The sequence below is a fragment of the Musca autumnalis genome, unplaced genomic scaffold, assembly GCF_047663935.1.
Source record: "Musca autumnalis isolate F117 unplaced genomic scaffold, ASM4766393v1 scaffold_4, whole genome shotgun sequence".
Lineage (NCBI taxonomy): Eukaryota > Metazoa > Arthropoda > Insecta > Diptera > Muscidae > Musca > Musca autumnalis.
Window position 1 is genome coordinate 35,724,246 of NW_027411977.1, and position 22,009 is coordinate 35,746,254.

Genomic DNA, 22,009 nt, shown 5'->3' on the forward strand with positions numbered 1-22,009 from the left:
GAGGCATATTATTTTTGGTGGTAGTCGGTGTATATTCCCTAAAAGAAATGTTTACCAGTGAAAAGCTTATGCACAGGGGTAGTGGTGTAGGGTATCACATGGTCGGGCCCGTCCCGACTATAGCCTTTGCTCACTTGTTTTATTGATATTATGGAATCAAATGAAGTCATTGGATCCCCAGTCAAGGCTGTACGGCGGATGACCCATCAATTCCACGTTTTGTCCGGTCAAACAGGCGCTGGTTTGAATCGATGTGTGAGAGCCCACAATGTCATGGTGCAGAGTGATTTGTCTTCTCTTGTTCGTTTTTCGAATTTCTCAGGAGACGCAGAATTCAGAATTAACGTTCCTATATTTTTTAAGCCGTATAGTCGCGTTCCGTTTTTCTGAAGAAACAGGCAACCTTTTGCTTCGAAGTACTTCTTACATTAACAACTTTCGTTTGATTTGTCTCGCTTTCGAAGACCTAAGCGGCCGATTCCTGCTTTGTTTCAGCCTCCAAAGCACAGATGCTAGATTCGTCGTCTGCGACGATCTTATAAACGTCGTTTGAAGCAACGCGATCGATTTTATTCACATTTTCTTTGAACCAATTCACAGGAGCCTGTTTTTGAGCGATTGTCCAATTTTGCTGGATCTAAAGGCCATATGTATATGCAATATCAAATGTTAGTTGGTGGAAGAAATGCCCAAGGATACCTCTTTCTCACGGTATTTAACATGGCGATCTCGCATTATCCGTTCATGCACGGCATATTTTTTTCTGGCACAACGACCGATTTTGGGCGACCTTCACGACCGTTGTTTTTTGGCGAGTGCCGAACACGGTGGAATTCATTAAACCAGTTTTTATACCCTCAGCCTTTAGGCTAAAGAGGGTATTTACACTTTGATACGACCAAAAATGTGCCTCATCGAAATAATGGTTTTAGGCCCCAAGTATGTTTGTACGATATCCGTTTCAGACAATTTTGAGTAGATCTAGCAATGTCCGTTCGTCTGTCTGTCTGTCCGTCTGTCTGGTGCGCACGATAACTATCGAACGGATAAATCGATTCGGTCTAAATTTTGGGTATCGAAATATTTTGTCCATATTGGATTTAAGTTCGAAGATGGGCCATATAGGTCCACTCCTTCAGGTACCTCCCCCACAAATGTTCAAAAATTGTCGCAAAACTTGTGCGCACGATAACTCTTGTAGGGAATAACCGATTTGGTCCATACTTTGCACATCGTGTAATTTCTACCAAACTTAGATTAGGTTCCAATATGGACTCAATCGGTCCACTCCTTCGGGTACCTCCCACACAAAATTGCGGAAAAGTTCGGTTTAGGACCTGGTCTCGAATCTCTTTGATTTTTGTTTACGCAAGTTGTATTCGCTGTCCTCTATACGACGCTGTAAGTTTCATTAGGGGCAAGTCCATACTTCCTGAGAAAATAGCCTGAAAGTTACAAAAAACCCTATGACACCGTGTGTAGTGGTTGGAGCGCAAGATAACTCTCGAACGGATCAACCTATTCGGTCCAAAGTTTGCCTTTCATAATATTTTGTCCAGGCTTATTTAAAGTTCGAAGATGGGTTATATCGGTAAACACCTTCCGGTACCTCCCCCACAAAAGTTCGAAAATGTTCGGAAAATTTGTGCGCACGATAACTCTTGAAGGGAGTAACCGATTTGGTCCATACTTTGCACATCGTGAACTTTTTACCAGACTTAGTTGAGGTTCCAATATAGACTTAATCGGTCCATTCCTCCAGGTACCTCCCACACAAAAGTTCGAAAAAGTTCAGTTTATGACTTGCTCTCGAATAGCTTTGATTTTTGTTGCGACAACTTGTATTAACTGCCCCCCAATACGACGGTACAAGTTTAACTGCCCCCCAATACGACGGTACAAGTTTCATCAGGGGCAAAACCATACTTCCTGAGAAAATAGCCTGAAAGGTTAAACCGAGATAACTCTCGAACGGATCTGCCGTAATATTTTGTCAACAAACTTAGTTTAAGTTCAAAGATAAAGCCATATTGGTCCACTTCAGGTACCTCCCACACAAAAGTTCAAAAATATTTGGAAAAATTGTGCGCACTATAACTCTTGAAGGGACTGACTGATTTGTTCCATACTTTACACATGCTAATCTATATACCAGGTGTACAAAATTTCGGAAAAGTTCAGTTTAGGGCCTGCTCTCGAATCGCTTTGATTTTTGTTGTACCACCTCGCATTCACTGCCCCCATACGACGGCACAAGATTCATCAGGGACAAGTCCATACTTCCTGAAAAATAGCCTGAAAGGTGCAAAAAACCCCTATGACACCATGTGTAGTAATTGGAAGCCTCGAAAGGATCTACCGATTCGGTCGGTTTGGCCTTCGTAATATTTTGTCTAAACTTAGTTTAAGTTCGAAGTTAAGCCATATCGGTCCACTTCTTCAGGTACCTTTCCGCAAAAGTTCAAAAATGTTCGGAAAAATTGTGCGCACGATAACTCTTGATGGGAGTGGCCGATTTGGTCAATACTTTGCATATCGTAATATTTATACCAGATATAGATCAGGTTCGAATATGAAATATTTGGGTACCTTCCACACAAAAATTCGGATAAGTTCACTTTAAGACCTGCTCTCGAATAACTTTGATTTTCGTTGAAGCACCTTGTATTCGCTGCATCAATTACGACGGTAAAAGTTTTTTCAGGGGCAAGTTCATACTTCTTGAGAAAACATCACGAAAGGTGTAAAAAAAACCCTATGGCACCATATGTAGTGGCTGGAGAGCACGATAACTCTCGAACTAATCAACCAATTTGGTCCTAAATTAGTGATATTTTGCCAAACTTAGTTTCAGTTTAAAGATGGGCAATACCAGTCCATAACTTCTCGTACTTTCCCCCAATATTTAAAAAATGTCACAAAAATGGTAACTTTTGAACGGGGTGACCAATTTGATCCAAACTTTAGACCTCCTAATATTTTGTCCAAATTTAATTTCACTTCTAAAGTGGACCGATATGGGCCCCTCCTTAGGGTACCTCCTCAACAAAAGTTCAACATTTTTGTCTAAGTGCAGTTAAGAGTCTGTTTGGAAATGTATACCGATGCTGTATATCCATGCTTCCTGCCATACTGATCTAAAAGTTATGCAATGACCCACTGAAATTGCTAGTGGGCGTGATATCTATCGAAAAGATATGGCTCTCAAAATAAGATCCACTTCCATAATGGACTATGTCAATCCATTCCTTTAAGTACCTCCTTTGCAACACTTTAATCGTAAGTGCAAATGTCCAAAAGGAAAGGGCCACAAAATTCTGAAAAGATTCTAAATACATTCTATCTGTCCGTGGATGAAAGTTTCATAAACTCAGGGTATATCTCTGTCGACAAAGCTGATCCTGATACTTTTTCACTTGTTTTTTATGATATTTATACCCCTAGCATTGAAGCAATGAAGGGTATGTAGTCGGGTTATGACTTTTAAAATTTTGTTCTAAAAAATGATTTCCTGTAGCACGGATGAATGAACTTTGTCTATTAATCATTGCCCATAATTCTGATAAATTAAAGTTTTAAAATCATTTTGTGCGTGAGGTTTTTGTCAGCGAATCACCTTATAATTAAGATTTTATGTAATCTTAAGTAGAAACTCATCATGCTATGTTACAGTATATGAGGTTGTAAAAAAGTCATAACCCTAGTATACACAATTTCATATGGGAAAAATGTATATACAATTTCATATGGGAAATATGTTTGAACGAAATCCGTTTCAGAGAATTTGGAGTCGGTTCAGCCATGTCCGTCCCTCGAACGGATCAATCGATTTAGTCCAAAATTTGGAACTCGTAATAGTTTGTCCAAATTTAAGTCCAATCCTCCACAGAAGTTTAAAATTGTTCCTTAAATGGTACGCACGATAACTCAGCAATCGATTTGGTCCATACTTTAGACATCGTACTATTTCTGCGAGACATAGATAAGTTTCGAATATGGACTATATATGTTAACTCCTTCAGGTACCTCCCACACAAAATTTCGGAAACGTGAAGTTCTTTGTTCTCCAATCGCTTTGATTTTTGTTGCATCAACTTGTATTCGCACCCATTACGAAGGTACAAGTTTTTTCAGGGGCAAGTCCATTCTCCCGGAGAAATGGCCCGAAAGCTGTAAAAATCCATATTTTGTCTAAACTTGCGAAAGATGGGCAACGATGGGCAAAGTTCGAAGATGGGCAAAGTTCGAAGATGGGCAACGTGGGTCTACAACTTCCGGTACCTCATTCAAAAAATTTAAAAAATGACACTAAAATGGTATGCGCGATATTTCCTAATATTTTGTCTATATTTAGTTTTACTTCGAAAATGGATCATATCGGTCCACTTCTATAGGATAGAGGGCCTCCATAGGATGCTTCTGTGGGATAGAAGGTCACCATAGGAGGCTTTTATAGTATAGAGGGCCTCCATAGGAGGCTTCTGTAGGATAGAAGATACATTTCTTATAAAAGTTCAACATTTTTGTTTAAGTGCGGTTTAAGATCTGCTCGAGGATCCCTTGGAAATCTTTACACAAAGGTACTTCTTGTGGTCCTGTTTACAGCGATATTATGTTTTTGTGGGCATGTCCGTGCTTCTGACATAGTGGTCCAAAACCTCTCAGTTATACGGTGACCAACTGAAATGATTGGAGGGCGCGGTTATCTATCAAAAAGAAATGGTGCACTTCGAAAATGGACTATGGCGATCCATTCCTTCAGATACCTCTTCCGCAACACTTTTGAACTATAATCCAAATGTATTTTCGGCAAAAAAGGCCAGAAAATTTGAAAGCCTCCTAAAAGGAATTTGGGAGAATTTCAAAAAATTTGTTTTTTTTTTTTTTAACCAAAGTCTATGAGATTGCTGCTTTTTTCGAAACCCAAAAATATAAATGACCTATTGGGAATAATATTTAAAAATAATATTATATAATGAATACTTTTCCCAGTGATTAATAAATGCATGAACTTCATAGAAATCTACCGATTCCAAAAAACTATAATTTATAACAACAAAAATACTCTATAAATTGTTAAAAACAATGATTTGTTTCTCATTCTAATTTGGGTCATTTAGTTGGGGGCGCTTTTTGTTGGGATTTAAAATTTTACAGTTTGGTTTGGGTTTTGTTCAACAAAACACGTTTCACATTTAGTTTGATTGTTTTGTTTTTCTCATTTTTTTGTTACTAACAAGTTTGATTAATGAATGGAGGTTGGGCTTAGGTGTAGATGGAAATAAAAAAAAACACCTAGACACCTAGGGTTTAGTTTCATTTCAGTCTATTCATTTAAATCAGAACATATTTTTAGCTGAAATGTTTCAACAGTGATTTTTTTTTATTTTTCGGTCTAAAAGAGATACTACGTGCTTTGACAATGTTGGCTTTGTGGTTTTATTTAGAAATTTGTTTGAATGGGTTTTGGTGGAATATGGAAATTTTATTTGATGTTGTTAGACCAGTATGCGGGAAGGGTTTTATAATTTAAATTTGATTTTTTTATTCCAAAAAATTAATCATATTCACATAAAGTTCACCGTTAATGATATCATCGGTTAAAGAAGAATGACCTAATCTACGGGCAAGCAGTTTAACACTTTCACGGTTCACACGTTTTTGTTTATAAGGAATATTTAAATGATGAATATACAATCGATATAGATATCTATTAGATATGTTTGATCTTTTTGTAGTCATATCATTTCTCAGGCTTTAACTCCTACCAACAACAATAATAATAATAATAATAATTATACTCATAATGACTAAACTGAGTACAATGCCCGCCCGATACACACCCAGAGTTAGATTAACATCATTTCCTTCTTTGAAAAATACAACACCAAGCTGTATGTCCGTCCCCATTTCATATGCCAATTGTCATATCATAGTTGAAAAAATGAAAGAAAAAAAAATAATTTCCTGTCAATTGTCAAAGTTGTTTTGTAAACAGATTTTCCACCAAGTGGAAGAAATGTCAGCTTAAATAAAAATGCGTGTAGCTCCAATCCTATCTACCGATCTATCAGCTATGCATATTATTTTTATGTCATGAAGTAGTCAAACTTGGTCAGAAGCAGGAAGTTAATCTTGGTTTGCAAAAATAAAACAATAATCCATCGAGTGGCTCTTTCAGGCAATTTATTCTTTGGAAGAGATATGCTTTCAATATTTGTTAATTATGGAGTATTTCAAAGATACAAAGAGAATAAGTGGTGACACTCTTTTATTTTTTATCTCGACAATTGCCAGGTGTATCTTTCAGATACAAAGAGCACTGCAATTACATTTCGAAAGAGAATGTTTTCCCAAAGATTTTGATCTTTCTTTTTTGTTTGTTTATTAATGAGTAGTCAGCTAGCTCTCTCCATGGGAGAGGAGTGTCTGTCAGTCAATACAATTTACCTGTTTAGATAAACACAGTTAAGGTTTTTGTACGTTTTATTGTTTTTCCTTCTTTTTTTGGAAATTGCTGTTTTTATTATTAGTGGTGTTGATAAACACAGGTGAGAAAGAGAACACTATAACCTGGCTGTTAGTAAGTGTTACCAGACTTTAATAGGGGTTATTAGTTTTTGGGAAAAATATTTTCGAATGACTTAGGGGATGGTGGATACCAAATGCCACGAGTAAAACCATAGGCTTTTATTGGCCTTTTATTTCTGCATCAAGTGAAGGAACGAACGGTCGTCCTTTGAACCTTCGTTGCATTTGTGCAGGGCAGCTGCAATAAGTCTTGCCAGATTCCCTCGACTTTGGCTAATCAGGAGCTTCGTTAATCTTGTAGTGCAGGAGCTGGAAGCCAAGAGTGCTCTCCGACTAAAGGACTTAAATCCATGGCGCAATTCCGACTATGGTTACGACGATCAGGACTATCACAGGCTTCGGAAGTAAGCAGAGATTACACAAAACCACAATTACACTTCGACTAGTTTAATATACAAATACCCCACAGAGAGACCTGGATCCACAACTCCCCGCCCTTACCCGCCATAGAGGTATATACCGATGGCTCCAAAATGCAAAGAGGAACAACAGCAGGCGTATACAGCGATGTCCTCATTTTACGGCGCTCATATACATAGGTTGAACGAACGAAAATCGTAGAGTCTTCCAAGCTAAGATATTTGCAGTGAAAAAAAGCAGCAGACTCGATAAGTAAGATGAAAAAGGACATTGCTGGACCGGTGACTACCTTTGTGCATAGTCAAGCGTCCCTTAAATCACTTAGATCTCACTCTATAAAGTCTGCAGCAGTTTTGGATTGTAAAAACACATTGGAAACGCTTAATCAACTGTCACCTTGCTTTGGCTTCCGGGTCATTGCAACATCGAAGAAATGAAAAAGTGAATGAAATGGCACGTTTCGGATCGGAGTCAATCGACATTGAAGTATACAACTCCATCTATCCACCCTTGTGTCATTTCATGCGGTAGTTGAAACAAAGATATGGAGACAATGCCAGCAAGATTTGGCACCACGAACCAAGCGGTAAGGTATCCAAGACAATCCATGAAAAAATTCGACCTGAAATTAACAGTAGGAATAATCATGGGTGACTGTAGAATAAGATTAATATCCGCTTGATCAACGTATAACTAAGAGGTTTTGGACCACTATGGACTTACCCACGTAAACATAATATCGCTGTAAACAGTGTCAGAGGGAGTGACATCGGTATGCACTTCCAAAGGATCGAACAGATCCTAAACTGCACTTAACAAAAATATAGAACTGAAGAGAAGACCGATCAAATTTTGAATTTTGGAGCCCATATGGGTTTTTCATAGCTTTCGGACAATTTTCTTAGGAGGTATGAACTTGTCCCTGACAAAATTTATACCATCGTAATGGCTGCAGATAATAATACACGCTGTTGCAAAAAGAATCAAAGTGGTTCGAGAGCAGTTCTTAAACTTCACTTTTCCGAAATTTTGTGTGGGAGGAAAGTATGAACGAAATAGGTTACTCGGTTCGGAAATTTTTGTGAGGTAGATACCCGAAGAAGTGAACCGATATGGCCAATCTTCGAACTTAAACTAAGTTTGAATAAAATATTATGAATGCCAAATTTTGGACGCAAACCTTGATTCGTTCGAGTGTTATCGTGCGCACCAGCCAGACAGACGGACGGACATTGCTAAAAGGACTCCAAATTGTGCAGTGGTCATGGGTACAACGAAAGTTTAAAATTATCAAATCGCCACTAAATAGATGCTCCAAAGGATGTCAACAGTACACCTTCCACTTCCTCGGAAGCGGCCAAGAGGATTAGATCTCCTGAGGAACAGAACGCCACTAAACTTTATTAGAAGAAAACAAGTAAAAAAGTATCAGTCGGCTTTGCCGACAGAGATATACCCTCACCCTATGTGAATTGAAACTTTCATCTACGGAGAGATCGACACAATTGTTGAACTTAATTTGGGGAGGTACTATAAGGAGAAGATTGATATCGGCCATTTTAGAAGTTAAACTAAATTTGGATAAAATATTAGGAGATCCAAAGTTTGGACGAAATTGATTGCCTCGTTCAAGAGATATGGTGCATACAATTTTGGTGAAATCTTAGAACTGAAACAAAGTTTGTACAAAATAAGCCAAATTTTAAACAAAATCAGTTGATCAGTTTAAGAGTTATAGTGCTCTCCAGCGACTACATATGGGTTTTTACACCTTTTGGGCTGTTTTCTCAAGAAGTATGGACTTGCACCTGAAAAAGCTTTTAAGGCCTGGGTACATAAGCTGCTGTGCCTGGTTGCCTTGCTTTCCTGCTTCATTTTTGACATAATAAAAATAAAAGAATTAAGGAGGCCGAGCAAATTTCGAACTGGGTTGCCCTTTTCTTTTTTAATCTTTTATCAGAAGCAAGCAAGGCAACCAGCTTATGTACGTAGGCCTATACAGTCGCAATTGAAGCAGCAAATGCAAGTTGCTACAACAGAGTGGTTCAAAAGCAGGCCTTAAAGTGAACTTATCCGTATTCAAACCTGATATACATCTGTTAGATGGACCAAATCGGTAACTCCCTTCAAGAGTTATCGTGCGCACAATTTTTCCGAACATTTTTGATCTTTTGTGGGGGAGGTAACGGAAGGAGTAGTCCGATGTAACCCTTCTTCGAACTTAAAGAAAGTTTGGACAAAATATTACTAAAGCCAAATTTTGATCCGTGCGAGAGTTATCGTGCGCTCAAACCAGCCAGACAGACAGACGGACGGACATGGCTCCAACTCCAAATTGTCTGAAACGGATTTCGTCCAAACATACTTGGGGTCTAAAACTATTAAGTATGAAAGTGTATATACCCTCTTTAGCATAAATGCTGAGGGTATAAAGAGCTTCCTACCTTCCAATGTCCCGAGTAAACCTCGCTAAGATCAACACGGAGGAGATTGACCAGAATATCCTTTGACAGAGAGCATGAAAATATGAGTGCGACTGCAAAATATCTTGGAATGACTGGGGAATCTAAGAAAGACGTCTCGGAACTTCCAGGAGAGGAAGATGGCCGCGAAGACCGGAAAGGAGCTGTTATCTACTTACTTGTATGCAAAGGTAGTCCACAATCACTACAACTAGAGGATCATTAGGCACACTATGATTATCAGGAAGACATTGAGAAAATGATTAATGATAAGCTATTAGATCACATCCTTCAAATGTCAAATAAAAGTTATCAGTACTGAGCTAAAGGGGGCCTCTTAATGTACAATGCAGCTCTCGTGGAGGTAGTAAGCAGCATAATAACTCCCTGGGAAGGTGGTAAATTGAAGGTGGTGGGAAAGGACGAAATCTCTCACCTGACCAAAGCGTCTCTATATACGAAAGACCCTTTAAGCGGTTTTCTGTCATTAAATGACACATTTAGGTAGTCTTATATCATAACCCTTCTATCAACAGAAGACTCCTTCAGGAGGTCTTATTTCAAATGACAATACATTCGGGAGGTCTTCTATCAACCAGTAGACATTTTTAGGAGGTCTTTTGTCACAGATTTCCTTCTTAGAATCTTTATAGGAGAATACATCGTTTTTGTAATTTAATTGCAATGACTTCCGCGGCGTGGCAAGTGATCTGTGCTAACCAATAACGTGCTCCGCAAAGATCTCACAAGATTCTAGGAACCCATATGTGAAATGTATTGTAGTAGCATGCAATTTTGGTACAGTCGGGGTATATGCTTTAAATGTCCATTGTGGGAAGTTTGAGGAAAATAACCTTGATAAACTGCAATTGTCGGTAACGGCTGCATTGGTTACTCTAGAGGCAAAACTGCTGGTACGAAATACCACAATCCCTACCACGGTAAAGAGGACAATGGAGGTGATTGTGTCCACATTTACCAGCTCAGCGATACCTGATTATTCCGAACGTAGCACGGACTCATCGGACAGCAGTACAGATAGTCCTTGGGAGTATGACAATGCAGCATCAACGAGCTAAAGGAAGCATAACTCAACAGGCATTATAAGATACGTTCTTATAAGCCCTAAACACCTTGAGAACTTTGAATATCAAACCGTGGTCCACAAGAAGAGAAGATGGTAGGGTGGTACCGCTACTAAATCCAAGCAAGGATACCAGTAAAGCTGAATCGTACAGGTCGTAGCAAAGACCCTTGAGGCTTTAGTCCTCTCCAGTGTCAGAAACAGCCATCCAGTTGCCAATCAAGAGCATGAGTTCCGTAAGCAGCACAGTGCTACACGCCATCTCCACACATAGTAGTCGAGGTCTTAACAAGAGCAAGCCGTGTGATAGAACAGTTATGTTGGCGCTTGACTTACTTGACTTTGATACTGCCAAACTCTCCACGCTGTTTGAGGACATCGAGCAAACAACCCTCCGATCAAGTTTGAAAAGTTTGATAATCAGTTATATGTGTGGTCGCCAGTCGTCCTGAATTCCACAGGAACAGGAAGTCCTACCCTGATGTCTCACTAAATCTAAGGTCACTCTGTTCACCACACGGACGGCAGAGGTGAGAACATATTTGGATGTCATGGTCGATGGTAGCAAAATTTCGACCACAAACTATCTCAAAATTCCAGGGATCAAATTCGAAAACATTTTCATGTCGTCCGCGCATGCCACAGCTATTTGCGACAACCTTAGATGTAGGTCGGTCTGTGGTAAGCTATTCGGCGTCAGTTTGGTCCGCGAATATAAAAGCAACGCGATGGAAAAAATATTCAAAGCTGTCAGAATGCCGTCCTGACACTGCAACACCATGCCTCCTCATGTACAGCAAGACAATGGCATGCTTTCGTTGCAGTAACTGGTCGGTAATCACCATGGTGAAATGACCCCCACCAGGCATTCCAGGTTGAATCTTCGTGATCTAAAAGAGAGATCCAACAATACAAGAGAGAATCCCTATATCAAGAAGCCTATCAAGGAAGTTTAAATAGCACTCACTGGGATGTAGTCGCGAATGCCATAAACAACTAGCGTTTGAATGCGGTCCTCGGAGAACATCCTCCATCTGTCGCAGCTGAGGAGCGTCAACGGCCACGACAAACCAGATTAGTTTTGGCTCGACTACAGCCTTCTGAATTCCTATAGAGCAAAGATCGATGGCACCGTGCAAAACATCTGCCCAGTATGTAACATTGATTTGTTGTTACATCCCATCGAAGCAGCCGCATTCAAATACATATCAATACATATTAAATACTGTTACAACAACAACTACCTAAATGGCAGCGGGTTCTTCCGTACCGGATTGACCCGAAACCAAAAGTGTTGCAGCCAGGGGCTGCCAACCCAGCATCATATGCGGCTACAACACAAAAATGTTATCCCACACCCAAGTTCTGTATCATGTGCTGAATCGCTTTGTTATGGAAGATGAGCCCCATGGATCGACTAAATTACCAAACATCGAGTACTCCTCCTTTTTCCAGAATTTGATGAGCAATTATGCTGAAGTGAAAGCAACGATGGTAAAACTGAGATTAAGGAAACGGATAGCTGGAGAGTAGGGTGGGGAGATTTAAACACCTTATTGGGCCTTTCGGGTGACGTGGGGGATGGAAGATACCAAGGAACGGTCCTGACCGCTTTTAACATGGCAAAGCCTAGGATTTATCTTGGTCCCTATTTCATCACAAGTGGACAATGACCTCCCCGTGGTGCCACCTGGGGAACTGCCTTTAACACCCGTTAAAGGTAGTAAGCTAACATGTGCCGCGGGTTAGTAACCCTTCCCTAGAAAAACAGCCTACTATGAAAAAACGATAGAAAAGAAAAACAAATCCCTCTAAAGTTGATGAACCCCGCAAACGTTTTAAGGAATGTTCACACTCTTTATAGAGAAGGTGCAGTCTTCGCATTGGCAGACGTACTTGAAAAGTACAAGGTCGGAGGCTAAAACTTCTGTTATCAAGCTTCACCACAGTGAATGAAAGACTTGCTTCAATTCGAATAAAATGACATTAAAATCATTCTAGTCGATTTTAATGCCAAAAATGGAAAGGAGAATATCTTTGGCGCAACAGTCGGGAAATTCAGTCTCCACAGTGAAACATCTGACAATGGTATGAGGCTGATAGACTTTGCAGCTGCAAAAAATATGGTAGTTAGCAGTACCAGATTTAATCATCTCGCAAAGCTCATGAGGCTTTGTAAGATGACTTTAACTAACACTAAGTCATCAGTTAAAATTGGAAAGAACCTCTCCGAGCAGTTCAGTACCACAAGAGGTTTCAGACAAGGAGACATCCTTTCGTGTAACCTATTCAACATTTTGCTGCAAAAAGGTAATACGAGATGCAAATGTCAAAAGAAATGGCACAATTTACACCAATAGTCACATGCTACTTGCTTATGCTGATGACATAGACATCATGGGATGATCAGTAAAAGAAGTAACTGATAACTTTATGAAAGTCGAAGGAGAAACTGCTAAAGTGGGTCTGGCGGTAAACGGTGAGAAGACCAAGTTGATGGTGTCGACGCGCAAAGCGTCCATAGAGCTCGAACCAACTGTGGAAGTTCGTTCCTATAATTTTGAGGTAGTAAAAGACTTCGTATACCTCGGCACCGCGGTAACCAAAACAAACGACATCAGTTCTGAAAAGAAAAATTGTTTTGACCAGCAGATGCTATTTTGGCTTAAGTAAGCATTTTAAAAACAAAGCCACAACTCGTCAAACAAAAATAACGCTTTACAAAACACTGATACTACCCTGATCTATGATCTATGGTTCCGAAGCCTGGGTACTTTCGCAAGCAGATAAGGCAGTGCTTTTCGTGTTTAAGAGAAAAATTCTTCGAAAGATCTACGGACCAATCTGCGTTGTCGGTGAATATCGTCGTCGCATGAACCATGACATCAATATAGATCAATATAGATAGATAGATAAACGTATCGAGATGCAGCGATTGCGTTGGCTAGGCCATATCATAAGAATGAGCGAAGATGAACCCGCTAAAAAGGTGTATAAATACGGACCGCTTGGCGGTGCACGCAGAATTGGCAGGCCAAGGAACAGATGGCGCAAACAAGTGAATGAAAAGCCGCGGTATTCCAGAGTGCGAAGCAATAAATAGAGAGAAATGGAGATCTTTTCTTAGTCCGGCCTATGGAACAAATGTTCTGTAATGGGCCACAAAACCGAGAACCCGCGTAATATCTGTTCATTTCAGTAGATTTTCGTTTAGGGTTTTTTAATCCGATAATATCGATAGACAAAACTATCTATCGATATTGAATTTAAAAAAATAATCGACACTATCGATAGTGCCATCGATTTTTTGCTAGCTCAGCCAAAAAGTCCACTAGACCATATGTCTACGGTGAAAATCGAGTCTCGCGATATAACAGCCAAAGATTTTCGATCCAACATTAAGACAATAATTGTAGCCAAGACAGCAATTAACAACTCTTTAGTACATTGCAAAAGCATTGGCAGTTTTGGCCTTGTAGATAAACAACTTCATGTCAAAATCGGGAAGCTCGATTTTCACCGTAGACATATGATCTAGTGGACTTTTTTGCTCAGTACAATCCCAGGAATCGTAAACGCAAAGGGTCTAATAAGTTGGTTTCCTTCCATACAAATCACCCGGCCTACTGAGACGCCGCAACTAGGACAACGTTCCACTGGGATTCATCCTTTCCAATGAAAACTTGAATATTTAACTTTCTTGTCTTCAAAAAAGTGCCCAAAAATATAATACAAATTTTAAAATCATGTTGAAATCACCTTATATGTAAGATTTTATCTAATCTTAATAAAACTCATCAAAATATGAGGATTTAAAAAATACATCTCCATGAGATTGTTCGTTAAACCCTTGGTCCAAAAGCACATTTCCCTATAAACTTGTATAGAAAAAGACATTGGAAAACAGAAGAAGAAGAAAATTAAGCAATATTTCCATTGTGGTGTCCCCCTAAAAATACACATGCTAATATGGCAACTCTGTCGATCTTGCCAAACCACATTGCACCGGGTCAGAATGTGAGAGAAGAATATTGCACTCATAAATAGTTCAAACATTTAATCAAAAATACCAAAAATTAAATCAACTACCAAACAACAAAAACAACAACAACAATTGGTAAGTAACGTTGATTTTTGTTTTCTACAAACAATTACAAAATAAATCAACTCCCTTCTCCTAGGGGGCAAACAGAGACAATGCGGCGGCTAACAACAAAGTGGTTACTTGTTTTCAAACAGAGAATGCAGAATTCTGAGAAACCTGAGGACAAAAGGGGCTGCCAGCCAGCCAACCAGCCAACATGATGTACGGCATAACATTACATTATGATGGCCATCACTGCAATCTGCTGATGGCCGCCAGTCCAGTAGTGATCACGTTTAAATGAAGTGAAAATTAAACAACAAGACGAGGAGGAAGACGGTAAGGCAGAAGGAAAAGCATGCATCATGCATCCAACTACCGTTAGATTCCGGGTATTCACTTACCATTTTTTATTACTGCTGCTGCTGCTGTTGTTGTCGATGTTGTTGTTGTTATTTGTTTGCTTGTTTCACTTCATTTCTGGTAGTTGGAAGAGTTGGCAAACATGTTTCCTAACTGGTTTTCATCATCACAGTCACGATGATGATGAAGATCATCAGCATTACCAGACAGGCCGACAGACAGACATACCAGACCAGACCAAGTCAGCCAGGTACAATATGAGATGGCAGTGTAGTTTGTTTTTTTCTTGTTCTTCAAGATATATGGAAGTTATGTGTCTGTCTCTCTGTGTGTTTGAACGGACGGATGGATGGTTGGTTGTTTGCTTGAACGGCTCTGTTCTGCTGTGTAGTGCGGCTCAGTCAAAATAAAGTAATAAAAAACGCTTGTCTAAGGTAAACCACGAGGCCCGATTACTGACTGCTCAGCTCACAGTTTGGATCTTAAGTCACTTCTTTTCAGATTTTGGAAGCGGAAGATGAAATGGGGCATGCGGGGACGAAGATAAAACTTGTTTATGCTTGAATTCTGAAACTGGTTAAAAAGCCCAGATCTACTTCTTTTGGCTGTAATATTTTTTGCGGCACAAAGGTGGGGTTTTTATTGTATTCTTTTTTTGTGTCTGGCACAAACATTTGTTGTTGTTGTTGTCAATTGGTTGGCTGGTTAGTTAGTCGAAGAAAACTCTAGTACAATGACGTTATGGCCTATTGTTATTAACTCTTTTTTTCTGTGGTTCTTGCTGATGTTTGAATTTTTTTGTTTCGAAGCAATAAACAGCTGAAGGGGCAATTGCACACCACAATCATATACACACACAAGTCCATTCACTGGAACAGCAACAACAACCAGCAATTAATAACTTCACTTTATTTTGGTTAGTAGGTATTTTGACTACTAAACGTCTACGAATTTTGATTTTCAATTCAAGTTGACGTTGCAAATTTTGTCATCGATCGATGATGATGATGATGGCCGCATAGATGGAGCAGAAATCAGGGCCGGATTTATGGTGTGCTTGTTCTCGAACATGTAGATACAAAGAGTTTTGTTTTTGTTGTGGGCAATTTCCAGAGGTGTTTGCTAGGCTTTTGGCTTGTGTTTGGCCTGTGAATTTGTTGTTAATTTTACTTTAAAAAATATATATTTTTTCTGTAACTCTCAGCGACTTTACTTATTTTTTTTTTTAATTTTTCCAATTTAATATTCTTTTTTAATTTAATACTCATTACCAAAAACAACGAAAAACAACACTTTTTGTTAATATTTTTTGTTGTTGTAGTATTTATTCACTTATCTTGTTTCACTTAACACTCTACACACCAATTCTCCTCATACACAATCTCATATTCACGATCATCGCCCAAACCGCGTCAAACGACCGATCAACGTTTTTTTTTTGTATTTCTTTATTTTTTCGTTGTTTATTGTTGTTTTGCCGCCGCTTGCATACAACCACCGACCGGAGGGAGACAACGACGACCACCATTCACTAAAATCGAACTGACAGATTTTTTTATTTTTGCCAAAGCCCCCTCTGGAGACTCTTAAAAACCGAAATCAAGACAGACGGACTTGCAGGTTTGTTATTTAGCAGCTACTATTAACAATTACCGTGCGCCAGCTAGCCATCCAACAAGCCAATCGCGTTAAAGCCAAATTAAAGACTAAACAAAATCTTCAGGCGCAACGGAAAAGTGGTTGTATCTCTTCTCGACACAATGGCCAACAATAACAGCAACAACAACAACAGGCACACAAATAAAAAACAATTCAATTTCAGATACATTTTCTCTTCATCGGTTCTCTTTAGTATCTGAAAAATATAAAAATCGGTTCTCTTTTTTCCACCTGTTGCTTTAACACTCAGATATGGAAAAACATGTCAATGGTACTTTCTTTAGTACTTTATCAGCGATGGACACATTTTATATTTTATATTTTATATTTTATATTTTATATTTTATATTTTATATTTTATATTTTATATTTTATATTTTATATTTTATATTTTATATTTTATATTTTATATTTTATATTTTATATTTTATATTTTATATTTTATATTTTATATTTTATATTTTATATTTTATATTTTATATTTTATATTTTATATTTTATATTTTATATTTTATATTTTATATTTTATATTTTATATTTTATATTTTATATTTTATATTTTATATTTTATATTTTATATTTTATATTTTATATTTTATATTTTATATTTTATATTTTATATTTTATATTTTATATTTTATATTTTATATTTTATATTTTATATTTTATATTTTATATTTTTTATATTTTATATTTTATATTTTATATTTTATATTTTATATTTTATATTTTATATTTTATATTTTATATTTTATATTTTATATTTTATATTTTATATTTTATATTTTATATTTTATATTTTATATTTTATATTTTATATTTTATATTTTATATTTTATATTTTTATATTTTATATTTTATATTTTATATTTTATATTTTATATTTTATATTTTATATTTTATATTTTATATTTTATATTTTATATTTTATATTTTATATTTTATATTTTATATTTTATATTTTATATTTTATATTTTATATTTTATATTTTATATTTTATATTTTATATTTTATATTTTATATTTTATATTTTATATTTTATATTTTATATTTATATTTTATATTTTATATTTTATATTTTATATTTTATATTTTATATTTTATATTTTATATTTTATATTTTATATTTTATATTTATATTTTATATTTTATATTTTATATTTTATATTTTATATTTTATATTTTATATTTTATATTTTATATTTTATATTTTATATTTTATATTTTATATTTTATATTTTATATTTTATATTTTATATTTTATATTTTATATTTTATATTTTATATTTATATTTTATATTTTATATTTTATATTTTATATTTTATATTTTATATTTTATATTTATATTTTATATTTTATATTTTATATTTTATATTTTATATTTTATATTTTATATTTTATATTTTATATTTTATATTTTATATTTTATATTTTATATTTTATATTTTATATTTTATATTTTATATTTTATATTTTATATTTTATATTTTATATTTTATATTTTATATTTTATATTTTATATTTTATATTTTATATTTTATATTTTATATTTTATATTTTATATTTTATATTTTATATTTTATATTTTATATTTTATATTTTATATTTTATATTTTATATTTTATATTTTATATTTTATATTTTATATTTTATATTTTATATTTTATATTTTATATTTTATATTTTATATTTTATATTTTATATTTTATATTTTATATTTTATATTTTATATTTTATATTTTATATTTTATATTTTATATTTTATATTTTATATTTTATATTTTATATTTTATATTTTATATTTTATATTTTATATTTTATATTTTATATTTTATATTTTATATTTTATATTTTATATTTTATATTTTATATTTTATATTTTATATTTTATATTTTATATTTTATATTTATATTTTATATTTTATATTTTATATTTTATATTTTATATTTTATATTTTATATTTTATATTTTATATTTTATATTTTATATTTTATATTTTATATTTTATATTTTATATTTTATATTTTATATTTTATATTTTATATTTTATATTTTATATTTTATATTTTATATTTTATATTTTATATTTTATATTTTATATTTATATTTTATATTTTATATTTTATATTTTATATTTTATATTTTATATTTTATATTTTATATTTTATATTTTATATTTTATATTTTATATTTTATATTTTATATTTTATATTTTATATTTTATATTTTATATTTTATATTTTATATTTTATATTTTATATTTTATATTTTATATTTTATATTTTATATTTTATATTTTATATTTTATATTTTATATTTTATATTTTATATTTTATATTTTATATTTTATATTTTATATTTTATATTTTATATTTTATATTTTATATTTTATATTTTATATTTTATATTTTATATTTTATATTTTATATTTTATATTTTATATTTTATATTTTATATTTTATATTTTATATTTATATTTTATATTTTATATTTTATATTTTATATTTTATATTTTATATTTTATATTTTATATTTTATATTTTATATTTTATATTTTATATTTTATATTTTATATTTTATATTTTATATTTTTATATTTTATATTTTATATTTTATATTTTATATTTTATATTTTATATTTTATATTTTATATTTTATATTTTATATTTTATATTTTATATTTTATATTTTATATTTTATATTTTATATTTTATATTTTATATTTTATATTTTATATTTTATATTTTATATTTTATATTTTATATTTTATATTTTATATTTTATATTTTATATTTTATATTTTATATTTTATATTTTATATTTTATATTTTATATTTTATATTTTATATTTTATATTTTATATTTTATATTTTATATTTTATATTTTATATTTTATATTTTATATTTTATATTTTATATTTTATATTTTATATTTTATATTTTATATTTTATATTTTATATTTTATATTTTATATTTTATATTTTATATTTTATATTTTATATTTTATATTTTATATTTTATATTTTATATTTTATATTTTATATTTTATATTTTATATTTTATATTTTATATTTTATATTTTATATTTTTATATTTTATATTTTATATTTATATTTTATATTTTATATTTTATATTTTATATTTTATATTTTATATTTTATATTTTATATTTTATATTTTATATTTTATATTTTATATTTTATATTTTATATTTTATATTTTATATTTTATATTTTATATTTTATATTTTATATTTTATATTTTATATTTTATATTTTATATTTTATATTTTATATTTTATATTTTATATTTTATATTTTATATTTTATATTTTATATTTTATATTTTATATTTTATATTTTATATTTTATATTTTATATTTTATATTTTATATTTTATATTTTATATTTTATATTTTTATATTTTATATTTTATATTTTATATTTTATATTTTATATTTTATATTTTATATTTTATATTTTATATTTTATATTTTATATTTTATATTTTATATTTTATATTTTATATTTTATATTTTATATTTTATATTTTATATTTTATATTTTATATTTTATATTTTATATTTTATATTTTATATTTTATATTTTATATTTTATATTTTATATTTTATATTTTATATTTTATATTTTATATTTTATATTTTATATTTTATATTTTATATTTTATATTTTATATTTTATATTTTATATTTTATATTTTATATTTTATATTTTATATTTATATTTTATATTTTATATTTTATATTTTATATTTTATATTTTATATTTTATATTTTATATTTTATATTTTATATTTTATATTTTATATTTTATATTTTATATTTTTATATTTTATATTTTATATTTTATATTTTATATTTTATATTTTATATTTTATATTTTATATTTTATATTTTATATTTTATATTTTATATTTTATATTTTATATTTTATATTTTATATTTTATATTTTATATTTTATATTTTATATTTTATATTTTATAATTTATATTTTATATTTTATATTTTATATTTTATATTTTATATTTTATATTTTATATTTTATATTTTATATTTTATATTTTATATTTTATATTTTATATTTTATATTTTATATTTTATATTTTATATTTTATATTTTATATTTTATATTTTATATTTTATATTTTATATTTTATATTTTATATTTTATATTTTATATTTTATATTTTTATTTTATATTTTATATTTATAATTTTATATTTTATATTTTATATTTTATATTTTATATTTATATTTTATATTTTATATTTTATATTTTATATTTTATATTTTATATTTTATATTTTATATTTTATATTTTATATTTTATATTTTATATTTTATATTTTATATTTTATATTTTATATTTTTATATTTTATATTTTATATTTTATATTTTATATTTTATATTTTATATTTTATATTTTATATTTTATATTTTATATTTTATATTTTATATTTTATATTTTATATTTTATATTTTATATTTTATATTTTATATTTTATATTTTATATTTTATATTTTATATTTTATATTTTATATTTTATATTTTATATTTTATATTTTATATTTTATATTTTATATTTTATATTTTATATTTTATATTTTATATTTTATATTTTATATTTTATATTTTATATTTTATATTTTATATTTTATATTTTATATTTTATATTTTATATTTTATATTTTATATTTTATATTTATATTTTATATTTTATATTTATATTTTATTTTATATTTTATATTTTATATTTTATATTTTATATTTTATATTTTATATTTTATATTTTATATTTTATATTTTATATTTTATATTTTATATTTTATATTTTATATTTTATATTTTATATTTTATATTTATATTTTTATATTTTATATTTTATATTTTATATTTTATATTTTATATTTTATATTTTATATTTTATATTTTATATTTTATATTTTATATTTTATATTTTATATTTTATATTTATATTTTATATTTTATATTTTATATTTTATATTTTATATTTTATATTTTATATTTTATATTTTATATTTTATATTTTATATTTTATATTTTATATTTTATATTTTATATTTTATATTTTATATTTTATATTTTATATTTTATATTTTATATTTTATATTTTATATTTTATATTTTATATTTTATATTTTATATTTTATATTTTATATTTTATATTTTATATTTTATATTTTATATTTTATATTTTATATTTTATATTTTATATTTTATATTTTATATTTTATATTTTATATTTTATATTTTATATTTTATATTTTATATTTTATATTTTATATTTTATATTTTATATTTTTATTTTATATTTTATATTTTATATTTTATATTTTATATTTTATATTTTATATTTTAT

At 30.1% G+C, this 22,009-nt stretch overlaps 2 protein-coding genes across 3 annotated transcripts in view; one reads left to right on the plus strand and one right to left on the minus strand.

The window, feature by feature from the left end:
* melt (ventricular zone expressed PH domain-containing protein melted) overlaps window positions 1-16,652 on the minus strand; it is a 60,590-nt gene extending 43,938 nt beyond the window's left edge. For both annotated transcript variants that reach the window (XM_073980816.1, XM_073980814.1), the window contains exon 1: window positions 14,986-16,652. The gene's annotated coding sequence lies outside the window, so the exon portion shown is untranslated. The remainder of the gene's footprint in view (window positions 1-14,985) is intronic.
* Window positions 1-22,009, plus strand: part of Exn (Ephexin) — a 408,096-nt gene that overhangs the window by 43,685 nt on the left and 342,402 nt on the right. The gene's annotated exons all lie outside the window — the stretch shown is intronic.